At 37.6% G+C, this 17,080-nt stretch overlaps 1 protein-coding gene across 6 annotated transcripts in view; it reads right to left on the bottom strand.

Moving 5' to 3' along the window:
• Positions 1 to 17,080, bottom strand: part of LOC129771653 (insulin-like growth factor-binding protein complex acid labile subunit) — a 671,410-nt gene that overhangs the window by 215,757 nt on the left and 438,573 nt on the right. The gene's annotated exons all lie outside the window — the stretch shown is intronic.

Raw genomic sequence — 17,080 nt, 5'->3', positions numbered from 1 at the left:
TAAATAAATCGACAAAAAATCAAACCGAAATAACACACTCTCTCTCTCTCTGTGCGGCTATAGAAAATTGGTGTTCAAAATATTGAAAACAAGTGTTTTAACACAAGTTGCAATACATGACCGAAATAAATGTATATAAAACATATGCTTTATCCATACTAATTAGTAGTTGGCAAAAAAAAACTTTTTCTCTGTAAAGATGCCTATCTTTCTATGTATGGGTAACTTGTTGGAAATTATAAGGGCTATTTATATCTATTTTTAATTTTTTTTTGATTTTTAATTTTCAAAACTTTTTTTTTCAATGAAATTTTTGCAAAAATTTGTTTTTTAAATAAAACCCTAAATAATTTCCTACATTTCATTCCTTAGCTCAAAAATACGAAAAAATACTCGAAAAAAAAATCTATCAGACTTACAAAACTTTGGTCAAAGAATAAAATTTAGGAAAATATTAATTTTTTTCATTAGAAACTATCAAGTTTTTGAAAAACAAAATAATTGAAAAAAAATTGTGAGTCAAATTTTTAATTTTGAAATTTAAACGTGTTTTTTAAAATCCTAAAAATCATATATGAATAGTCCACACAATTTGCAACAAGTCACCCATTAATCGAAAGATGGGCACTTTCACAGTAAAAAAGGTTTTCGAACAAACACTTTTTAATTTTTTTCGTTGAAAAATTACTATTAATGTTTCAATCGTAACATTTGTATGTATAAATTATCGCGATTTACATGCTTTGCTAACTTTTTCCTATTAAGAAACATGTCAAGAATATGTCAAACGCGTGAATATACACACAAAAATGTTACGATTAAAACTTTTTTTTTCAGGAGTCTCTATACAAAAATGCCTCATAATCCAGAAAATATGAAAAACAGAAAGCTCACGTCTTCGAAATGAGTGTATATTTTAATAAGATCTAAAACTTTGTCCATTACACTATATCGCTATCTTGAATTTTAACAAAATTAGGAAACATGAAAAAGTTGTTGTTAGAGATACTTTTTCCCTGTAAAAGTGCCCTTCTTATGGACGACTTGTTGCAATTTGTAACGGCTATTCATGTATTGGTTTGAGAATAAAAAAAAAACGTTATTATAGTTTTCGAGTCATAAATTTTTGTAAAAAAAACAAGAAAATTTGTTTGGCCAATTTCAAAAAGTAGTCTAATTCTTTTTGAATATTTCAAGTTTGCAAAGTTGCTCAAAAGATCCATGTGTTTACACCCACAACGTTTCACTACTGAAACGCTGCTGCCTACAACTAGTCGAGTTGGCATGAAATTCATTGTATCCTTTAATTTCTCTGTTCTTTTTTGAAAATAGTATTTTTTATTTCTAAACTGAGAATAATGACAGAATTTTCTGAACTATTAGGTCGAGGTGTCTTTCTTGCTATAAAAAAAAAGGGGAGTGGTTTCCGAGACACGACCGCATTACTATCGCAGGAATACGAAATTAATGCGTTCCTGTTAAATACTCCCGTTATTATCTAAAGTAGGAACAAAATATAATACTTATCTCTTTGGTGGCCCTAATTCATTATTTTGTTGTAACTTTCTCGTATGCTTTAGAAAGCAGATTTGATAATGTTCCTACATGTTTCAGTATCATATGCTGTTCGCTGCTCGATGTCTAGAGTGAAAATAAAAAGAAATCACAAAGAAAAATTATTCATACCTATCACTCGATGCACCGTGACATATGTGGAAGCTATCCGCACATCAGTAGAACTGAGTAACAAATGCATATTTCATAGCACAGTCCCTTATTTTTTTCAAAGAAAACATGAGAAATTGTTGTTAAAATAACTTTTTTCCTGTAAAAGTGCCCATCTTTCGATGTATAGGTGACTTATTCGTAATTTTATGGGCTATTATGATTATTATTTTTTTAAGAATTTAAGAAAAAACATTTTTAAGAAAAATAAATTTTAATTAAAAAAAAATTTTTTTTCAATGTGTTTTTTCAAATTTTTATGGTATCTATATATATACAACTATATAAATGTTCTATTCGTTTGTGTACACGTCAAAAACTCGAAAAGTTCAGAACCGATTGAGCTCAAACTATGATACATTATACAAAACAACCAAACACATCTAAGATTGTTGTTAGAACATGAAACATTGAAAAATTCATCTCAACCTTGCAACCACAATGTGCCACGGCAAAGCGTGGCAGAAAACAGCAAGTTTATTATAATTTTCCACATTTTTGTAGATTTTGTAGATTGTAGATTTGTAGTATTTTTTAGGTTAGAATTTTTTGTAAAAAGCTAAGAAAAAAAAACTTTGGCCTTTTTCCAAAAAGTAGTCTTATTTTTAGATTTGAAGTATGCAAAGGTGCTCTATTGATGAATGTCTTTACACCCACAATTGTTCACTACAATCTGATGGTGCTGCCAATGGCCATTCAAGATGGCATGTAATTCGTCTATTGTTATTGCGATTCATCTCAAACTACTCTTCATGAGAAGTCTATAGAAGTACAGATAACAATTCAATGGATTGCAATGTACAACTGTAAATTAACAACTCTACATAAACTATTAGAGTTTTTTTTTGGATCTGCATAACTAATGCTTTTCGTTGTGGGGAGGAATGTTTCTATTCTTTGTGAACCTGATATTCCGGGTATTCAACGTAATATCAATTGTATGCGAAGTGGAAAAACTGGAAAAAAAATCGAGGGGTTGTATCCGAGACACGACCGCTTAGGACGTGGGACTACGTAATCTTTTTTTTTTAAATGTGTTGGTTTATCATTTCGGATATAAATAACTCTTTAGTAGAATGTTCCGGAGACCCTGAAAAGGTTTGATGGTTTGCGTGGTTTTGTAGAATCATTTCTAAAAGCAACGATTCTTTCTTGCTAATGCACGCATTGCACTGGGTGTTTAACGAGAGGCATCTTCCTATCATCGCCATTCAACAAGCATCAAACACGCGTCTAACAGATGCACACAGTTGCAGCGATAAAAATGAAACATGAAACCCGAGAATGACCGTTTATAAAAAATAGATTCTCGATTCTCGGTCAAAACCGTCAACAGAACCGTATTGCATCAGAACAGAGTCGATGCGCACGAGAGCAAATACGAATGACAACTAAAAGTATCGTAGGTGTGCTATTCACATGTACAGCTAGCGTTCACAGCTCGAGGGGAAACATAAAATACAAAACGAGCAGAATAAGCGACCATTGTTATTTAGGGCGCAGAAAGATTTTGAGAATTTTCCTCAGAGGAGATGCAATACTTATACGCTAGCGTCAGCTCACTTGCTTCGCATATATTCTTTTTTCGCTATCCCCCTTCGTTGTTTCTATTCTTCTTCTTCTTTTTCTTTTCCTTTATTTACGGAGACATTACATCCAACGACTCATTCGTCTCCGACTGTTCCTATTCTGGTGGCTGCATAAGTTGCTCGTTATTGACAGCTCTGTTCGGGAAAGCACTCAAAAGGACAGAACAAATGTTTGGGAAAAGGGGAATGCTTCCAATTTTTCATCAATTTAAACCATATTAAGACTATGGGGTTATAATGTATAACATATCAAACAAATCTTAGAAAAATTTTGATTCGATTGGTATGCAAATCGTCAAAATCCGTTAGCAGCAAAAATAGTTATTAACATTAACTTTATTTCATAAAAACGTGACCTGTTTTCTGATTTGGCACCCTTAATGTAAGACGTAGTCCTACGTCAAAAACTTGAAAGCAGCTAAGATAGATACCTGAAAAACTTTGCAAATTGCACACTGATTGAATTTTTGAACATTAGAAGGGTGCGCCTCTTCTTATAATGAAACAGGAAATATAGGGTTTGATTTTTATTGAAAATACATATATGTTAAGAACAATACATTAAACTAACTCATGAATGATCAATTACAATATCGATAACAATTCAGCGTCTAATCTACGGGCCAACATATTATCATCAAAACGATCGAACTCGTCCACAAGTGCCACTATCATTCTCAGCTTCTTCCGAAGCTGCATGAATCTATCCTTGGCCAGATCGGATAGCAGTTTTTGCTGAAAGATTTCCCATCGAATGCTTTCTGCAGCATCCCCGCCTTCTCGCCTCCTTTCCAGGCGCTCTTCCAGGAGGACACATCGTTTCTTTACCCCGTTAATGGTTACCAGTTGTTCCCGATATTCTATGAAATCACGGTCGTAGATATCCCCGTACAGACGCCTCTGAGCCCTCGTTGTTATCATGGTGAATCGTACATCCTTTTGTTCGATTTCTTCGATCTCCTCTGGTTGGGATATCCGCGGCTTCTTCGCAATTGGAGCGTCATCCTTCTCGTCCTCATCGTTGTTTGCTCGTTTGGTAATAGCCATTGGTTCATCATTTATTACCGAGAGCTTTGGCTTCTGCCATATTTCCCTCAATCCTTTTCTATAGTTTGAAATGAATGATTCCTTAACGATGGGTGCGTTGTCTTCTTCCTCTTCCTCGTCTTCACTAATTTTGACAGTCGCTATCGCTCTGGCTTTCTCCGCCAACGATTCGCGCAGACTCTGAATAAAATCATTCGATTGATGAGAATTGCTACAGTGAGATATCCTTGATTTTCTCCCAGCGGTCGGCGTGATGTACACACTCTCGTCCTCGTTTTTCAGCTCCATGGCCACGGTTGTTGGTGGGCATATTTTACTTTCGGTGGTTCGCGTCTTACTACTCATCCACCGGTTTGGATTTGTCATTCTGGTTGGCTTCCGACTACAAACTGCGTATTCATCACTCGGCTGTTTGTTGATTTTCTTGGGCGATGTTCTTTTCATAGGGCGGGTTGAACTTGATTCCCGGACTGTGCTCAGCGGCAATGAAGTTTTCTTGAAGTTGATTCTATCCATTTGTCTGGATTTCTTTCAAATCTATTACAGTTACTTGGATAGGTGCAAGTTACGTGTTCACGACTATGTTCGTTCTGATTGAATGTTCGACCCAAGCTGTTCTTTTGTAGTAGTCTCTAGGTAATGTACAGGTAGTAATGCTTCGCGGGTGATATCTCACATATCTCACCATGTCGGTATAAAATCCTTTGGTCTAGTGTGGGTAACAATTATTTAATGGTAGAAAGGGTAGACTTTGTTACATCTACCTGTAAGACAATATCTTTAGGCGTAGCAAGGAAGTGTTGCTCCTACGTAACGATTATCGTTATTGAAAGTGTTCAATTGTTGAAAACTTCGCAGAATTATCGATGTAGAAAAGCAAACATATTTTGCTATACAATTTGTTTTTTAAGAAAATAAGTTAACTATTCGTGTACATATATACTTGAACATTAATTCTGGGATACTCTACTGACCCTAAATATTTCTGCCATTCAATGCCATTCCAAATTAGTCCATTAGGGGTAAATTATTTATTCATGCTTCTGGCGTTGACTGTCATGCTTCTTGACGTTGTTGTTGAGTTAAAGTTCAGATTGAGACCATCTTTTCTGCACCAAGAGTTACTTGTTACAAAGTAACAAGCTGATGAATTTCAACAGGTTTTTGCGCCACTAGGATTTCATCGTTAACTTCATGTTTAACGATAATGAACCGGATCTAGGATTTTTGAAACTTTGCTCATTTGCTGGCAGCTACCTAAAATTACGATTTTCATTATCATTATTTGATTGGGACTGATTTTCTATTAGTACGTGAGTCACTGACCTTTTTTTGAATATAAAAAAATTTGAATAAAATCATAATTGGATAATCAATGTTAAAAATCTTACTCAAAATTTCAATTTAATATTAAAAAAAATTATAATTCATTTTTCAATATTTCTAAAAAAAATATTTTTGCTAGAAAACTCTTTTAATTTAACAATTAAATTAATCATCGAAAATCCACATCCGATAGGCTTACGTAATACTCAGTATATCACTTAAGCTTCGGGACTCAAAATGTATCACCCTATCATCTATTAACATTTTTGCCATTTCTTCCAAATGGCTATTCTAGATTTCTATTTCTATTTCTCTTGGTTTTGAAGCATTTAATGGTCACGATCAGCTAAATTCAACTCGACACAATCCACAAAGTTAGCCCAACTTGTACTCGTTGATACGCTGAGTCACAAGCCGCTGATGGCGCGTCAATTGTTAACTCGAACTCACGTCTGTCTTCTAAATTATCCAGCGAATTGTCCGAATATGAAACATTGTGACTTTTCTCTCTCCCCAATAATTAAGGGAAGGGGCAAATTTTGACGAAATTGGAGCCATTCGAACGGCTTCAACCAAAGCATTGAATTTCATTTCTCAAAATGAGCTAGAGGGCTGAATTGCAGTTGAATAGATTTTTTTTTATTAAATAGATTCCAGTCGAAAACTTAATCGATGTAAAAGTGCATCGAAGCTGGAGAAAATTACTTTGAGTAATAAAATTCGGCAGTGTCCAAATTTTTGTTTGATCTTTTTTGTCGTCCTGAAGCATAATTCAGCAATTATGTATAAAAAAAGATCTACTGAAAAATAAATAAATATATCAGATATCGCTCAAATCTTGTATATTTATTCCATTACGAAAAGTTCGAAAATCCCGCATTTTTCTTCATTTTGCCCTCTTAAGTGCATCATTAAAAACTAGGATGGTCTTGAATATCGGGTGTTTTAGCTATACACTTTTTTAAAAATAAAATTTGCAGCTTTTGAGCTCGTTGAGCGATTAGAGATTTTTTAGTACAAATGAAAGGTATTCCGATAGAGAAAAAATATGCTGCAACTGAAAGGATACTTCCAGAAAAATAGTTTAAAAATATTGTTTTTTTTTTGTAGTAATTGAGGTGTCGATGCCTAAGAGATCCCAGCTTTTTTATCATTTTTGGAAAGCTGATGCTTTTTTACATAAAATATTGAAATTTACAAACACTTTTTTCGTTTTTTAGATACATATTTTTTTCCTTTTTTTAAGCTGACTTTTCAAAAAAGACTAGTTTTTTAAAATAACTAACTTTCGAACCGTTTGACCAGTTTTCCTTCGTTTAGCATCAAACGAATTCCAATGAAATTTTTAGGAAGAAAAAATTAAGACTGCGTCTGAAATCAGAAGAGAATGTTATTTTATTTTATAGTATATTTTTCAAAATCAGCGTAAAACAGTGTGAAAAAAATTATATAACTCAAAACTGAATACATAAGTGTTCCTGAAATTTCAATATTTTATTTGAAATAATCTCAGTTTTCTAAATGTGAAATGAAAGGCTCGAGTCTCTTAGATACCTTAGGCGCCTTAAAAGATACAGAAATTCAAAATTTGAAAACTTGTCACCTAGAGATATACCTTTTAGCTGCATTATTTTATTTCTCTGGAATTTTTTTTTTTTCCAAAATATATATTTTTATAAAGGCTCATATGGCGTTAGCCTCACGGGGCCGGGAGTTCAATACAATTTTTCTTATTATCTATGTTAGTAATATGTAACCGATTACTCGCGGTTGGCTCGAGGTTAGTATTACAAGTGTTTTCGTAATTGGGATGTTGCTGTCTCCAATGCTCTGTACGTGTGCCCGACACGGGATACTTCCTATTGGGATGCAGCTGACCATTAATCAGCAACGCCCCCCTAGTCTGTACCTCATATCTAGCGTGGTGCGTCTTTCTCGACTCGAGGAATCCAGGATAGAATGGTCACTAGCCGGCGCAATCATCAGTTCGTGTAGAGTTGCCATGATCGGTACAACCTTTGGCTCTTGTTGAATGATCAGTGGACTGCACAACCTTTTGCCCGTGTGTCTGTAAAGAGTGTGTGTATGTATTGCCGCGACTAAGTAAAAGTTTATCGATCGGATAGGAGGGATATGAAACGGGGACACAACGAAGGAAACATCATTAAACGTTGACATCGGCGTTTCTGAGGAACAGGTATAGAAGAAGCAGAAGATCAGGATCACGGCTACCTAAGATATCCCGGACGGGGATATCCGATTGTCTGCCTTGTGCTCTCAGTGCTCTAGAGAGCTGAGAGCGAGCAACATGGAACCGGATACACGACCAGACAACATGCTCGATGTCGTGGTAGCCATCGCCACAATCACAAAGATTGTTTGCTGCGAGCCCAATGCGATAGAGATGCGCGTTTAGGTTGTAGTGATTGGACATAAGCCGAGATATCACGCGAATGAAATCACGACCTATATTCAATCCCTTGAACCATGCCCTCGTCGAGACCTTAGGGATAATCGTGTGTAACCAACGACCGAACTCATCTCCACTCCACATGCGCTGCCAACTTACGAGCATATACTGACGAGGAATGTGGAAAAATTCATTATAAGCAATTTGCCTTTCAAAAAGAGTGCCTTCTAAAGCGCCCACCTTAGCTAGCGAGTCCGCTTTCTCATTCCCCGGAATCGAGCAATGAGAGGGAACCCATGCTAAGGTAATCTTGAATAATTTTTCGACCAAAACACTCTATAGTTGTCTTATTCTTGTTAGGAAATAAGATGAGCGTTTATCAACTTTCATTGAGCGGATTGCCTCTATTGAGCTGAGACTGTCTGAAAAAAATAAAATAGTGGTCGATGGGCAATGTTTCAATGATCCCCAGTGCGTAGTATATCGCACCCAGTTCAGCAACATACACGGAACAAGGATCTTTGAGTTTGAAAGAGGCACTGGAATTTTCATTGAAGATGCCAAAGCCAGTGGACCCGTTTATGAATGAACCGTCAGTAAAGAACATTTTATCAGATCTAACTATGCCCCCATATTCTGCCGAAAATATCGGCGGAATAGAATCTGAGCGTAGATGATCTGGGATTCCATGGATTTTTTGTCGCATGGACAGATCAAAAATGACAGAGGAATTGCAAAAGTATGGGAAGCAAACTTGGTTGGAGATGCCTGGTGAAGGGTGCACGTCGTGGGTAAGGTACTCATGGTATAAAGACATAAAACGTGACTGAGGAGTCAGTTGGAGTAGATTTTCGAAGTTATCAATCACCAATGGATTCATGATCTTGCAACGGATGAGAAATCTGTAGGATAATTCTGTGAACCGAAGAGTAAGCGGGGGTACTCCTGCCAAAACTTCGAGACTCATCGTATGTGTCGAATGCAAACACCCCATGGCTATACGCAAGCAACGATATTGTATTCTCTCCAGCTTGAGAATATGAATCCTGGCAGCTGATCGGAAGCAAAAACTGCCATATTCTAACACTGATAATATCGTTGTTTTGTATAACTGAATGAGGTCTCCTGGATGGGCACCCCACCATGTTCCGGTTATTGTTTGGAGAAAATTGATTCTTTGCTGGCATTTCTGTTTCAAATACGCAATGTGTATTCCCCAGGTACATTTAGAGTCAAAATATACTCCAAGGTATTTGAAAAACATCGAGTGCTTGATCGTTTTGCCGGATAGGTGAAGCTGGAATTGGGCGGGTTCGTGCTTCCTAGAAAAAACGACCATTTCGGTTTTCTCCGTAGAGAATTCGATATGTCTATAGAAAATTGTACTCTGGAAATGTCTATCTAAAATTGTACTAAAAAAACGGGCATCGGTTGAGGGGTTCGAAAGTTATAAATTTTCGAAAGTGGACACATTCATGAAAAAGCCAATTTTTCATACCATCCAAGTTCTTAATGATGGGGTCTAAAGTTGAAATAAAAAAAAACACGGGTCTTAAATTTTCGCAAAAGAATATCCGAGAAATTTTTTCAAGTACAGTAAAACCTGTTCTTGTGCGAATTTTTTTTGTGCGATATATGAAAAAAAGCATATTTGACAAAGCTATCGTCCATTATGTTTTTTCGATGGTTTTCTAAGTGTCTGCATGAAATGATTTCTAACAGCAACACGTTTCGACATGCAACTAAAAGCACAAAACAGCCACACGCAACCGGAAAGGCAAACTGTCCCGTCGCAAATCAGAAAAACAAAAGGAAATTGAATGGTGAACGGTGTAGATTTGAGTTATTTTCTTGGGGGAAACTTTTTTTATGCGGTCCCTATCTACCGCACAAGAATAAGTTTTTTTTTCAAAATGTGTACCGAACGCGGCTTTTTAAAGCTACTGGTGAAGTTTTGCAGGATTTTATTAATGCGATTTTTTTATGCTGTCCCTATCCCCCGCACAAAAAAAGGTTTGCCTGTAAATCCGTTTCTCATTCTCTTCTCTTGGATGGCACTAACGTTCCCAGTGGAACTTTGGCCTTCTCAACGTAGGTATTACTTGCGTAATTTTTTTATTAGTAGTACTTAGTTGAGATTTCTATGCCGAAAAACAGGCCTTGAATGTATTCTGGAGTGGCAACTCTAGAATACGCGTGACCATAGTGGAAGTCAGAAGAAATTTCTTTGACGATAAATCCACCGACCAGAACGGGAATCGAACCCGAACCCCCGGCATGATAATGTAGGACGCTAACCACTCGCCCCCGGGAGCATTTACCTTTCTCATGGAATATGTTAATTAATACACTGCATATTTTTAAAACGAGTCATCAAAACCTTCAATAGGTAGGTATATAAAAAGTCATATAAGTTAAAATCTTCTTTTCTTTTTTACCTTTTTCATTAGTTTCAGTTTTCTGAATGTCAAATAAAAGGCTTGAGTCTCTTAGATTTCCGCACTTTAAAATTACAAAAAACAACATTTTTTTCAAAACTTTTAACCTAGAGATATACTTTTAAGTTGCAGCTTTTTATTTCTCCTAAAAGATCTATTAGAATATCTTCCATTTGAACTCAAAAAATCGTGCATCGGGTCAGGGGTTATAAAGTACAGTACTTTGTAGTCCACATTCAATAAAGTGATCGGACGCCATGAGCTGATGCTACTCTCTCCTTCTTTTTTTTTACTAGAACTATTATTCCATCCTGTAAATCATCCCTCACGTGACCGTTTTTGATTTCATTTATTAAAGGGTGTGTCACATCAAATTGCATCACGGAAAAAACGCTGTAGAAATTTAATTTTTAGGAATTATATCTTCAGCTTTCGCTTATAATCAGATAAGAGTGTATAGATCACGTTGGCCATGCTTCACTATCAATTTTTTCTTAAATTTGGAAAAATGTCGTCGAACGAAAAAGAGCGTCGTGAATTAATCCTGCGCACTCATTTCGAGAATCCGGAGTTGTCACATCGGGACATCGGTAAGATGCTGGGAATCGTCCAATCCACGGTCAGCAGAGTACTAAAACGATACTTCGAGAACCTAACCATCGACCGGAAGGTGAAGAACGGCAAAAATGGATGCTCCGTCAGTGAAAAAGATCACAAGCTCGTAGTTAAGCAGTTTAGACGTGATCCGAGAAGTTCGGTTCGGGATGTCGCCAATAAGCTGAATTTGTCAAGTTCATTCGTCCAGCGGACCAAGCAGCGGGAGGGCCTGCGTACATACAAGGTTCAGAAGGCTCCTAACCGCGACGAAGGCTCCTAACATGGTGGGGAAGACGCGAGCCCGGAAGCTGTACACCGAAATGCTGACGAAGCAGCATTGGGTGGTAATGGACGACGAAACCTACGTCTAAGCGGACTTTCTGTTGTTCTTCTCCGCAGAGGACAAATTCAGCGTTCCAGAGGAGATTCGCAAGCAGAAACTATCCAAGTTTGCCAAAAAGTACATGGTGTGGCAAGCGATCTGCTCTTGCGGAAAGCGGAGCGCCCCCTTCGTGATGACCGGCACGGTAAACGGGCTGGTTTACCTTAAGGAGTGCCTACAGAAGCGCTTACTACCACTATTGAAGCAGCACGAGGGCCCGACCATCTTCTGGCCGGATCTCGCTTCGTGCCACTATTCAAAGGACGTGTTGAAGTGGTACGAAGCCAACGGGGTCACCTTCGTGCCAAAGGAAATGAACCCGCCCAACGCGCCGGAGCTTCGCCCAATAGAGAAATATTGGGCGATTATGAAGCAGGCCCTCCGGAAGAACCCAAAAGTTGTCAAATCGGAGGCGGACTTCAAGAGAAAATGGATTTCAGTTAAAAAAAAACTACAACCTGACGTTGTACAGAACCTTATGGACGGGGTAAAGAGGAAGGTGCGAGCATACGGGCTTGGGCTCGAAGTATGAATAAAAAGAAAATGCCAAAAGTTGCTTAATAGTTTTTATTTTACTGTCTAAAATTTTCAAAAGGATCAGTCTACTGGGCGAATTTCTACAGCGTTTTTTCCGTGATGCAATTTGATGTGACACACCCTTTATTCAGAGACCCATTGGTCAGGCATTTTTGGAGGTAAGTGGTTTGCCATCGTACTGTTCCACTCTTTCCTGTGTCTCTCTACGAATACCTTTCCTTCGACTTTGTCGATTTGTATGGCAGTAACATTGCTTCAATTGTTTTGCGATAAATGCAAAGATGGTCTCATCCCTCAATTTTCGTATGCTATGGATATCAACGTGTGGACTCTTAACGTATCCATATTAATAGATGGGGGCCTGATTTTTCAAGCTTTAAACCCCTACTACGCAAATAACTTCTTATTCCTTTCAAAGCGATCTCTCTGTGAATGAGTCTACTCAACACAAGTGTTCAGTGATAACTGTGCATGTTAGTTGTGACGCTAACCACTCGGCCACGGGAGCACTTTTACTAATCGTAATAATAATTCTGTTTTTTTTTCTTTCAATCCATCATCGATCACCAACGACTGCCTTTCCCCCAACCTGCATCACTAAATTTACGCTGCAGTTCCACACGCCACCCCCTCATCCAATTCTGCTGACTTTATTCGAGAAAACACAATCAACGATGTTAATAATCATAACTCCCAACTATCCCCAGACCCGAGCAGAGAGCGTAGAATTTCCCCAATAAAGTGGTGAAGTTTTCCCAGGATCCTATGAAAATATGAGCAGATGAAAATAAAAATTAATTTCAACATTCACAAACCCTGGGGGGAAACCTGTTTTTTTTTGCAACGTGGTTGAACCAGTTTCAACTGATCGAGGATTACAATAAAAAAAAGTCGGTGTGATACCTTGCTGGTTTTGAGGGGTGGCGGTTTATCAAGAGATGTGTTTTGGAATCCTAAACCTCAGCGTGAGTGTGGGTTTTGTAAATGAGCATTACACAGCTTGAACTAACTGCTATGACCCCACCCCACCGCACATTGACTGACCAAACCATCCATTCATCCCCATGGTATGAGACCCCAATAAAGGAAAAAAACTGAAAAAACTTGCTTCTTCAACTTTTCACCCCCAACGCATTCTCTGTATAATTTTCCACTTAAGCTTTCGATAACTTGGCTTTCGCTTAAGGAGTCAGCTCGAACAAAAACAGAAAAGTCACCTCTCCGCGTCGTCATCCGCCGCTCGCCGGCACTCGAGATGAGCTATGACGTGCGGAGGACCCGGCGCAGGTAACCGAAGCGGAAGTGATTGGGAAAGAAAGAAAAATTCCGCTGCAAGCTGAAGTTTTTCTTTTCCATTTTGTGTTGCTGAGAGGAAAACTTTTTTTTTGTGTATTCTCTCAGCTCGCTCAAAACGTTTCCGCGCAGGGGGTTGGCCACCGCTACCGGGGGCTTTCACTAGCAGCAGGGGCGGCAGCTCAGCTCTTACCCGTTGAATAAATTTGATTTTCTGCGTTCGGCAACAAAGAAAATGTCGGTGGGAGAAAAGCGAGAGAAAAAAAATACGACGCAGTAGAAATCCACCAAAGACGATTGAAACTTTACGCTTCGCACAGAGAAACTTCCATAAATAGTGCTTGAAAACGGGACAGGAATAGTTTGCGATAGTCTCGCTGTGTGTTGCGAGCGGATTTCAGCGGGCGAACGCCACTTGTAAAAAAATTTCCCAATTAAAAATTCAAGCAGCCCGCGCACGCCTCTCACCCCTCGCACTATGTAGCAAATCCCGTAGGGGACTTCAAACTTTGATGATGGCAAAGTCGAGTAGTGGTAGTTTGGGGTTATTTGAACCGCTTTCCGTTTCCGAGGTTATCGCATTCGATGGCAGTTAGCGAGAAGTTTGGGAAAAGCCCGGAATTGAGGAAATTGAGGAGTCGAGACTGAGCGTTTCAGTTCGATAGATTGATTGACGAAGCTGTTTGACTCGATGAGGCATTGATTGGCTGTGTACTCGAAAAAAACGATGATATGCACATTCACCGTGATCGGATGATCTAGTTTTCAAAAACTTTTTTTCGATCTATGCAGAACTCTCCAGAGATGGCAACCTTCCCGGTTTTTCAGGATTTCCCAGACTTTTTGACACATTCCGATCTTACAATATGGATCGTTTTAGCATCGCACAACGTGTTAATTTTGTTAAATTATACTATAAAAATGATGAAAAACCGGCAAATGTTTTTCGAGCATTACGGACGGATTTTGGTCGTCATGCCTTGCCATTTGGTCGTTTGGACGGCCTACAGAGCACACAATCGCTAATGTAGTGCGTAAATTCGAACAAACTGGATCCGTAGCGGATATTGTGAAACCTGTGCATCATCGTAATGTGCGTTCGGCCGAAAATATTGCTGCTGTTGCTGCCAGTGTGTAGGATGTCCCGAATGTTTCGATTCCACGGCGTGCTCAGCTATTGGGCTTGTCAAACACATCATTGTGGCGAATTTTGCATTTGGACTTGCACCTACATCCATATAAGTCCAACTGGTACAAAAATTAGAGCGTGGTGACCATGGAATGCGTCGGGCATTCGTCGATTGGGTGAACGAACAACAGCAGCAAAATGCTCAATTTTCTCATCAAATTTTCTTCAGCGATGAGGCACATTTCGAGCTCGGTGGCTATGTGAACACCCAAAAATTCCGTATATGGGGCTCAGAAAATCCACACGTGATTGTTGAGAGGCCATTGCATCCGCCAAAAGTCACTGTTTGGTGCGCATTATGGTCTGGTGGAGTCATCGGGCCGTATTTTTTTTTTTTGAAAATGAGGACGGCGAGACGGTAACTGTGAATGGTGAGCCCTATGGCCTCATGTTAACCGATTTTTTTTGCCACAAATTGAAGATATGGATACGGATGACATGTGGTTTCAGCAGGACGGCGCCACGTGCCACACAACACGACCGAACATGGCCATATTGCGAACGAAATTCGAGGGACGCATTATTTCGCGTTTTGGTGATGCCAATTGGCCGTCCAGATCATGCGATTTGAACCCACTAGACTTTTTTTGTGGGGTTATGCGAAATACCGTGTCTATGCCAACTCTCCGCAAACTCTTGAATATTTGAAAGACAACATTCGTGAAGTTATGACCGAGATACCGCCCCATATGTGCCGAAAAGTCATCGAAAATTACCTGTTCCGGATCAAGGCGTGCGAGGAAGCCCTAGATGGGCATTTGAATGATGTTGTATTTCACACATAATGGCATAAACCAAAATTTAATTTGAAATAAAAGTTTCATCGAAATTCGAATTCTAAGTGTGTTTTATTTCAATTTACTTTCGGAATTTAAAGTTGGAAAACCCTGTATATATGATCGAACCAAATAACATCAAATTTAGAAGAAATCAAAAAGTCTTCAATTGCTGACAAGCTCAAAGATTGTGGAAGAAAACTGTGTATGTTAAAATGAATAAATGTATGTCTACGTATAAAAATTATGATTTTGTTTTCCTATAAATCGAGACACAACCCAATATAAGTATCATGATTTCTTTCTGTTTTTTTTATTTTCACCCTTCCTGATTTTTAGAAATAATAGTTGACAACCCTGGAACTCTCTCTTGGTGGAAATTATTGACCGACATAAGAGCTGTAGTAAACCTTTTGCAAATGATTTTCGTTGATAAACCACAATTGTTCTACATGGATGAAATTATGAAATCACCCGAAAAATGGCAAAAGGTTATAGATATCAATGGCCAATATTTACTCAATTTGAATTGATTTTCAATAAAAAAAAATTTAATTCAAAAATTGATTAGAAAATCAAGGATACTGTTTGAATGACCCAATATATACTATGAAAAATATTGCTTTGAGAAAAATTAAAAATTAACACCAAGTTTCGGATTACGGGGAAATCGTTTTGTGTCAAATTTTCAAGATTTGTAGCATTTTTTGATTCAGAGTAGAAAACATTGAGTTTTTTTTGTTGAAAATTCAAAAAAAACTTTTTTTTTTATTTCATTAGCAGTTTATAACAATTGACATATCCAATTGAATGAATCCATTTTGTACAGCTCGTTAATATTGTTATACATATATTCTTAGCGCACACGTTCTCGAGATACCTTACATATAAAATTGAAAATTACTCAAGAAAATATTCCCTTCCCAAAAAATATTCTCGTTTCTCAGCCATCTACACTATATTATTGGGAATGTGTAATAAATTTTCCACAACTCACATGTAGACAATTAGATCAACTATTCGAAATACAGCGTAAAATTATTGAAACAAAAGTATTTATTTATTCAATTCAAATTTATAGACATATACACACGCAACCATTTGTTGGTTTATCATTTCTGATCGTGTCATCAATTACTTGTTTTCTTGGAATTATTGTGAGAAGCATTATTTATATTACAGTCAACTTTCCCTAAATCGATATACAAGTGACCATCATTCACATTTTAGATTCAGCTTTGAATAGAGATTCACACTAAGTTCAAATTTCGAAATTTAATAACACACGAACATCTCGGCCAGGGAAGTCAACTCGTATACAAACATTCATTTCAATACTGTTTTTGTCTTTCATTCAGCTTTAACCTGAATCGGGCGGGCATCAACACTGGGCATCAGTTTCATACGTCAAAACGAACGAAAGATTTATGACCTAGGTTAAATTCAGGTTCGTTCTGAGAATAAGTTTGAGTTTGTACATCTTGAAACTGGGTTGAACCTGAATAATGAACCAAATCGGTAAAGATGCTTATGATACTTTCTGCCTCTATTATTGTTTTGAAAAATTTAAGTAAATTATCAGTGAAAAGTATGATTATTCTTCTTCTTTCTTCTTTCTTCTTTCTTCTTTCTTTTTCTTCTTTCTTATTTCTTCTTTCTTCTTTCTTCTTTCTTCTTTCTTTCTGTCTTCTACACCTTCACAATACACTGATGAATACAGAAACTAAATAAATTAAAAATAAAAAGATGGGAAAGGGTTGAGCATTTTGCT

This window comes from Toxorhynchites rutilus, chromosome 2 (genome assembly GCF_029784135.1).
Source record: "Toxorhynchites rutilus septentrionalis strain SRP chromosome 2, ASM2978413v1, whole genome shotgun sequence".
NCBI classification, from domain to species: Eukaryota; Metazoa; Arthropoda; class Insecta; order Diptera; family Culicidae; genus Toxorhynchites; species Toxorhynchites rutilus.
This window is presented reverse-complemented; position numbering and strand designations above follow the sequence as displayed.